Here is a 6,000-nt window from a genome sequence, read left to right on the forward strand (position 1 = left end):
AATGAACAACATGTAAACGCAATAAAGGCGTTTTCTTCGCATTCATTACGATTTTGGCAAAAATTGACACCAAAAAAAAGCTGCATGCAAAGTTTTTTTGATGCCAGCCGAACACACATCTGACCAAACGCAAGAGGTGAAAGCTCATGTAGACAGTCTGATTTTGCACAATAAGCAGAAAAACTCTCAGCTTTCTATACGTACTCACCAGACACTACAAACAGCAGAAAAACTCTCAGTTCATACATCCATGTGGACAAGGCCTAAATCTAAAACTGACAGAACCTCCTTACAAACACAAACACTCAAAAAAATATAATGTTGATGTCTGTGACATTGATTTAAAAGAGAGTGGGTACATCTTAATTTAGAACCATTCCTGGAAGCTCTACAATAGCAGGATCAGGTCTTGGCACAGAAACAAACCCCACATAGCAAGACCAGCATTCCCAAACATCTGCTTAATACTCAGCAAACAACCTCAGACAAGGAAGTCCTTTAGATATCAAACAAACAGGAATAAGACCACATATAAAAGCACAACCCAGTAAATTCCAAGATGCAATGTTGGTTAGATGGTGCCGGAATGCGTGGGGGATGGGAACACTCGTAGACAATCGCTTCTTGCAAATGGGACTTTTCCAGGTTGGTGGCACTTACAGAGGAAAAAAAACAGCAAGTGGGCTAGAAAGCCAGCAAAAGTGGTCAAAAGAAAAAAAAAAGGAAAAATAAGATAGAAATGGGTTTTAAAGATTTACTAAAGGCAACAGTTAATTTGCGTAAGCTATTCAAAGTGATCTGTGATTGGCTGGATACCTTTTAAAATTATATGATTGGTCAGCAGTGGGAGTCAACTAAAGTAATCTGTAACTTGCCAATACTGGCATCATTTTCCCTATCTGCCTACCTCGCTAGCTACTTTTTCCTTACTTAATGGAGAAGTGGGGATGTCTGTATTTAGAACCACTCCTAGAAGGTCTGCAATACCAGGATCAGGCCTTGGCCCAGTGGTGAGCCTGAATCAGTTATCCTATCTGACATTTATCCAGGTATAGACTGGGCTGTTTTTCTTGGTGATAATCTAAACCTACAGAAACAGCAGCACTTTCAGTGCACTTTTGTCTAAAAAAAAGTAAAAAAAAATACTATATATTTCTTGTAGCTATCCAACCAATGATATTCATTTTTACATTGCAAAGTACAGAAGAATTGATTTTTTAATGTTTTGAAACATTATCTGTACATAGACTTCACTGAATTTAAAGATTTCCATCCTTGCAGGCGTTTGTTGCATAACGTTTCTCAAGCTTATGAATTAGATTAACCAAACCTGCAATATTTTACTAATGAACTAAATCAGACACCAGGCATGTTAATGTAGATAATACACGGTACTCTCATATTTTAATTAAGCTGTCACAAGTTCACTAGCTTAATTGCTTCATTTGCAATTAAAATGATGATACAGTAAAAAAAAAAAGATGTACAATCTCACATAACACACATCTCCAATTAACTTTGATCTTTATGTTTAAAAGTGATGGTAAGGCTGAATTCATATTGATTTATTACAGTTTATTGTATAATATCAGATCAGAACTAACCTTACATCTCTATGCCAGTCTTATACCCTTTTACATATTCTTAAGACAGTGTGCTTTTGGGAGATGGAAGATTAAAGGAAGTAGAATGAAAGATAATCATCTTTTTAAAATAAGTACAAATACCTTCTGATGTTTCTGTTTTGCATGCCAACATCAGAACAATAAGTTTTGTTGGCCATCAGTGCAATTACATTTCTTCGTTAATTGTATGTTTCATTAATTTAATTTTATTGTTTACATTTTAAACGACTTCTTTAATGACAATAGTGCTTAAAGAACATTTTTCATGACACCATGAAACTCAAAAATCAGGGGTAAAGAAAATATTTTCCCCTTGCACATTTTGGCAGTCTATTCCAATGTAAAATCTGTCTATGTATTATTTATGATTATAAAATGTTAAAAAAAAAAGTTCTATTTGGAAAGAGAATTGAAGTTGCAGGTTAACTGTTGCATAGTTTATATTTCCCCAAATTTCCTTAAAACAAGGCCAAGATACACAGATTAATGATCATAAAGGGATTTCTTTGCTTGGAGATCAAAAACAAAGTATATAGCTATAGCAGTCTCACGATCCATTTTAAAACAGACCTCGTTCAGTAGTACATATAAGAAACAATTCTTCACAAATGAAATCAATGGGCACTGAACCAGTTACTTGCTTGAAGCTGGTCAGATATTTTCATATCCAAAATCTGCCAACACTGAATTTAATTTGAAAGCTCCGACTTTGATACATGTATATGCTACTCAATTTCATCTCCGCTAACCTCAGGTATACTGGCTATGATCATTGTCAGCCTTTGTGGTTATGGTGCCTTGTTCAAGGACACTCGTTGACATTCCTCCCTTCTCAAGTGCAGTTGAGAAACAATTTTCTAATCGACATAAAAAGATTCATTTGGATTTAAATAGATTATTTATATTAGCCAACTTGTATTATAAGTGTATAAAAAACCTTAATGAATAATTTATGCACTACTACTATTAAATCTCATTTTTAAAAACATTAGTTTAAAATGCTTCATATGATCTGTTTTTGATCACCCATCTGAATTATCCACCAATCTCCAGTACTTTTGGTAATCCATCATCTACTCTGCTTATTCTGAATTCCCTTAACTGTTAATTGATAAGTGAAGAAGTACTTAAAACTGCTGGGTCTGGGGCCTATGTTGGGTATAGTAATGATAATCTCAAAAATATGAGGCTTAATTAAATGGCATGGTATCCACTATCCAACCCGCAGTATCCTAACTACAGGGTCACGGGGACCTACTGGAGCCAATCCCAGCCAACACAGGGCGCAAGGCAGGAAACAAACCCTGGGCAGGACGCAAGCCAACCGCAGCGATTTTAATCACTGACCTTGAAATAGTCTAAAAAGACATCCTACATGCTTGTGTTTGAAATTTGTTATTTTATCCTTCTGGTAGTGGCTCTTACAGGGCTAGGACCACCAGTGGAGAATCTAATATCAATTTTTTTTTTATCATATTCATGATCGGCAACAACAAAATGGCATAAAACAATACTCCACAGGTCTGTATTACCAATTTCCATGTTTCCGAAGTTTTGTGAAACAGAGTCATTTTGACCCCTTGTATCCCATTAGGTGGTGAACCCCAGGGATCAGTTGATGTGGAATGTACAACTTCAGGTCTTTCTGAACCTTTTACTCTTTTAGGTTAATTTCCTGCACAAAATATGGTCCAAAAATAGCCTAAATATTGTCCAAAAATAGACATTGTCACACACATGCACATGGGAGACAGGTAAAGGGACTAAATGAGAGTAATTCCACATCAGACCAGGGAGTGATGAAGTGTGCTGACCTTCTTCCTTGCTTTCCTGCAGACTGTTCATGGGAATTAACATCTGGACCTAATGACACCACTTCCAGTTCCGGTAACTTGGTTGACGTCATTTCCAGAGTAGAATCCATGGACGATGAGACTTCTGGTTCCAGCACTTTTGATGACATCATGTTTGGGTCCAAGCCTATGGAAGAGGACCCTTCCGCTTCTGCCTTTGATGATTTCACTTTCCTTTCTGGCCTTTAAAGCCACCATATTCTACTAACCACTGTTAGTTCTGTTTCAAACTCCATTCTGAGCTCATCAGTGCTGTCAATTTACCCTTTTGCAGCCAGGGAATATTATATGGGTGGCTGCCCCAAAACCCTTTTAATGACTCTTGTGTCTGGTTTTTGTGACAACATTGAGACAAGTTAAACGGTATATCATATTGTATGTAGGGGTTTTCTTGTACTGGTAAGTCAGGAGGTGGCGGACAAAAAAGACATTTCAACGAGTTCATAAGCAATTCTTATGAACACAAAAAATATCTGAATCATCTAATAAGACAAGAGCATTGTGCTGCTTCAAACATAACTCCTAAGCAAAATGGATAAATGTATTCCCAATAAGAGATTCAATTTAAAAAAAAAAGCATATTTAGGTAGAAGAATGAGATACTAAGCAAGCCAATGTGGTTATCCTTAACAATTTGCAACTTTAAATTGATTACAAATGTATTAGGTTTACAGCCTTAACTACCAATAATTTTTGTACCTTTAACCAATGTGACAAGAAATACTCTCCAGACATTGTAAAGATTTGGAGCAGCCACCCGTGTATTATATCCTGGCTGCAAAAGTTTGAAAATAATTGAACAGAGATGTTCACAAGACAAGTCAAAACAGAACTGCCAGACTGGAGGTAAATGGCGGTTTTAGAGGACTGGAGAGGAAGTGACATCATCCAAGGCGCCGGAACCTGGTGGGATTTCCTGGGAATGGTCTGCAAGGAACATGAGAAATAATGTCAGCACATCCTGCCACCCCCTGGTCTGATATGGTATTATCACTACTAAAGCCCTTTAGCTGTCTCCTATTTGCACGTGTGTGACACCAAGCACAAGTAAATGTTGTTTTGCTTAGTGAGTATTACCTTTAAATTCTATTAAATCTTTTTTAATATGCAATATGTTCTTTAAGTATTCCCCTGATTAGGCATCTTTTTGCAGATAACATTTCTCACAAGAAACCACAAGAGGGTTGAGGATCCAACCTGGATGCTCTAATTGGCAAAGATGAGATTTTCAGGGACTAGGGAAGGTCTTCTGTGTCAGTAACACCAGTGTCCCTTCAACAGTCATTGGTCTCTTTTGACACAACTGTTTTGTATTTTCTGGGCTCTAAAGCTTGGAGACTTAAAGAAGGTTGGAGCCATGGTGCATCCTCAATCTTTCTTGTAAAGTGGTGCACATAAGGCTTGCGACATCAGCTGATAGAAGTAAAATGTAGTGTGAAATGAATTACTAACAGGCTTAATACTTTAAAAATAAATAACAGTAATAATAATAAATTTTATTTAATAGGCACCTTTCTTAGCACTCAAGGTCACCTTACAATGACATTAAACAACATTAGTAAAATAAAAACAAAGAGAATGTTAAATTAAAAAGCAATAATGAGCAAACAAAGATAACAGGCAGTAACAGTGCAAAATTCACAACTGGTATGCCAGTTTGAAAAGATAAATTTTAAATAAATAAATAGGAGCAGGAACTGCGCTCACTCCTGCTAAGTTACTTCAGTAAATTTTTTGTAAATTCAACGTTAACTTACTCATGGCAAGGAATTCCTTTTGCTCAGTTTGGCTAATATTTCATACTGATTTCTCTTTTATATTTTTTTGTCACTAAGTGTCCCTCACTCAGTCTGGATGGCTACCCAAAATGTGTAGTATCTATTCATGTCAGTAAGTGGCTTCATGTACCTTTTTATTTTTGTACTGCTGTTCATTTCTTATTTGCATTACTTTTCAAATATCTGTCTTATAAAGCACATTGGGAAAACAAGTGTTCATTTTTGTGTTAGAAATAGGTTTAAAAAGGAGTAGAAAGGGTGGTTGACCCTTAAGTGGAGGATTTCTCAAACTCTTAAAAATCATTTTTCTGATGTTAGTGGTGTCAAAAACCATAACAGTTTCCTCATATGTTTAAAACAGGAAAAATAAGTTGAAATGAAATCAAGAGGAAGAGCTACATTATCTGAATAAATCATTACTATAGCCACTATTGAAAGCTGCTTTCAAAGTACGGAATTGGTAATACATAGCAGGAGGCACAAAGAAAATGTTACCAGAGAATCGATCAAGAAGGTGAGAGAGGCAAATGAAAAATGTAACATTAACAACAACACACGAGGCAAGCTGGTAGACATGAGAAAGACAGATTATATAGGACAAGGTACAAAAATAGAGCAGGTATTTGTTTAGTGGTATGTTAGATCTTTCAAATATTAAGTAAAATGTAATTTGTGATAGACGTGCTCGTGCTTCCAAACAAGAAGAAGAGAAACAGAATCTGCCAGAGCAGGTGCTTCCGTAAA

Source organism: Polypterus senegalus, chromosome 16 (genome assembly GCF_016835505.1).
Source record: "Polypterus senegalus isolate Bchr_013 chromosome 16, ASM1683550v1, whole genome shotgun sequence".
Classification (NCBI taxonomy): domain Eukaryota; kingdom Metazoa; phylum Chordata; class Cladistia; order Polypteriformes; family Polypteridae; genus Polypterus; species Polypterus senegalus.